The sequence below is a fragment of the Callionymus lyra genome, chromosome 6 (genome assembly GCF_982586985.1).
Source record: "Callionymus lyra chromosome 6, fCalLyr1.hap1.1, whole genome shotgun sequence".
In the NCBI taxonomy this organism is placed as follows: Eukaryota; Metazoa; Chordata; class Actinopteri; order Syngnathiformes; family Callionymidae; genus Callionymus; species Callionymus lyra.
Genome location: NC_141823.1, coordinates 24,800,147 through 24,803,107, shown reverse-complemented (window position 1 = coordinate 24,803,107; position 2,961 = coordinate 24,800,147). Strand labels below are relative to the sequence as shown.

The following is a 2,961-nucleotide window of genomic DNA, read 5'->3' as shown; positions in this document are numbered from 1 at the left end:
TGGCACCTCACTCGTGCACGGACAACGGCGACATTAAACGGTTCAACAATCGTTTTGTTGTTATCGTCACCCACGGCTTCTCCCCCCTCAGCCTCCACATCCTGCTGTCCACTAAATGGCTCAAACCGTGGGTTGAGTGCTCTATTTTCTTTAAAGGATGCTGAGACATGGTGTCCATTTTTCTACCAATTAGAACCCTGGTCGGATCCTTCTCTGAAGTGCAGCGAGGACTGTGATGTGTGATCTTCATCGTTTTTAATATGGATTTAAAAGACTTCAAATGATTTCGCAATTTCCTTGTCAACAGAAGACAAGGGGAACTTGGATAAGCTGGTCAAAGATGAGAGACTTTTATGGTCACATTATTCATTAACACATTCAAATAAACAACTCTATGACGGCGTATTAAGCTAACCATAGATAGAATTTTATGGTGTTCATGCCCACGATTCATTTGAATCCATCATCATAAAAAATAGTTAATACGATGTCAGATAACAGTTTGATATCACCGTTTATTCATTTAAATATCACATGAAATAATACCTCTTTTTAGTCTCTTTCGGCTCTGTGCTGCGTTTCCCACTCTTCAGCCACATCATCGGGTTTTTGTGTCATGACTTCTTCTTATTAAGTGACACACTACATATATGGGGGTGGTGACCCATGTACCCAGCTTTACAATAAAGAGAAAATCTGATGGACTTGGACTGATTCACTCTTTGTTTTACTATGTAAAGAAATTCATCTCTTTAATATTAATAGCAGAAATTAAGTTGGTAAAACATTTGTGAAAGGAAAAATCAGGCAGAAATGTTATTTTTACAATATTAACAGTAGAACATTATTGGTATTTTTTGCCATATACAGTATGTCAAAGTACCTGCTCTTAAGGTAGAGTATTTTTTTTATGTATTTATAAATTATGGTGGAAGTTGTACTGCCTACTAAAGATTGAGAAGTAAGCATTTTAATGTGAAACTGGTTTTATATATTAAAAAAGAACAGCTATAATAGCTAAACCTTTAAGTTAGCTCAGATCATTTTTTTAAAGCAGTGAGTCAAGAACCTGGATGAATAGTCTGTTTATTTCCCCCTGAGCTTGTGTGACCTCAAGTGTTTATTTATTTCTGTCGACATCTACCCCAGCTATACAAACATCCCCACCGTCTCCCATCCCTCCCAACCTCCACCCTGGAATTCCAGCAATAAGTCAATGAAAATGAGATGAATGAGATGAATATATTTAATAGCTTGCCTTCTTACAGTATATCAGATCATACAAAACGTTGCCTGAGAGTAAATACAATAAAACATAATAGAAAGAAAACAGCAGATAAAAAGAAATACAAATGCAATGCAATATAGATATATAAAATCTCAGCGTCTACAACGAGAAACATTGAACTTCACAGGGGCAGATGCCTTGTTCGAGATGTAATTCTTAAAGTTGTTCCAGAGTTCATCGATCTCTTCCACACCTCGCTGCATGCAGATCTCTACGTCACAAACTGTTTTGACCCTGAAAAACATCAGCAACATTACAGTTTCCTCTAGTAGACACTAGTGATGGGCAGATGAAGCTTCGCGAAGCAGTGTCATGTTGTTTAGAGGTCAGTAGGTGGCGCCATCAGTTTAAAAAGGATGTGATATTTCATTGAAAAAGTTGTTCAAAACAAAGGAAAATAGTGCAGAGACCGCCATCTACTGGACTCTGAAAGAAACGACACTGCTTCATGAAGCTTCATCAGACCATCACTAGCGGACACTCTTGGAACAGCCATTTCATATCACTATGAGAACTTTCCATTTAGTTCTAAAATATATATTAAAAATCTGTATGATATGCTTAAATTATGGTTATCATTTCACATTATTAATTATTAAATGTCTTATGTGAAATCAGGGGGAAAAAAATGACTTACACATATACTTCCTCTTTGCAAGTTGAAGTTTTCATATTTTGGATCCGATGAGCAGGAAAGGTTTTTCCTCTTATTTGTTGACAGCATTTCCTCAACGTCATTCCCGGTGCCTTGGGAGCTGTGGGGAGCATACCTTTGAATCACTCTGACATAAGGTACACATTACATAATAACAGCAGCAGTGATGATCAATCATGCTAAACAAATGCTAACATCGTCTTCTTCCAACTGTTGCCTCGACGTGATCTGACAAGAAGTAGCGATGAACTGATTATAGCGCTAGTGTGTAACCTGACCTGGACGATCTACTGACCTGACATCTTGTGTGGGCCTTGCAGCAGACAGATGAGAGCGAGCACTGTGAGAGCGTTGAGGGTCTTCATGGTCTTCTGTCTTCAGTGAGAATGAGACTTGCTGCTGGTGTTTTAATAGGCATCCGATATTTCCTCTTTGGGTCACGCCACCTCCCTGTCTAAGGACTTGTCGACCGAAACTGCAGCTTCCTCCTGGGGTTCTTGCATAGTTTCTAGAACTGTAATGTAATATTACACATTGAAGTGAAAGTGTTTCACAGAAAGGTCGAGGGGACAGCGGTGAAAAATAGAGAGGCCCAAACTTACTGTTCTCCTCCAGCTCCTCTGCGTGAGTGACAATCTCTCCACAGGACTCTATCTTCCGGGAAAGACGTGCCTGAACTGTTTTCTTGGGAAGGCTTCCAGGTGGTTCAAAAAAAGTTACCACAGACTTGTTTCAACATAGACACATTTTTGATTGTTTTAAATGGCCCAATCTAGGACGCTTGGCAGATATTTATCTGAAACCAGATCTTACAATTAATCAATAAAGTGTGCGTGACAACTACACAAAATCATTCCTAAAAAGGACTGAATGTTGCTCAAGGGACTGGGAACTGGCTCCCTGTGGACCACAGAGAAATTATAGGGAAGGAATTCATATCCTGTGAGAAAAATACAGTGAGAGTCTGTACATTCAGCTTGAATTAGTCACACCGGATGTTAAAAACCACTGTAGTTTT

The 2,961-nt window shown here is 39.1% G+C and overlaps 1 long non-coding RNA gene across 1 annotated transcript; it reads right to left on the bottom strand.

Moving 5' to 3' along the window:
• Window positions 1–1,232: 1,232 nt before the first annotated feature.
• On the bottom strand, window positions 1,233–2,657 carry LOC148077705 (uncharacterized). Its single transcript, XR_015711447.1, has 4 exons — window positions 2,546–2,657; window positions 2,239–2,457; window positions 1,926–2,043; window positions 1,233–1,522 (listed from the first exon to the last, which is right to left on the bottom strand). It is a non-coding gene; the product is annotated as an uncharacterized LOC148077705 (long non-coding RNA).
• Window positions 2,658–2,961: the final 304 nt, after the last annotated feature.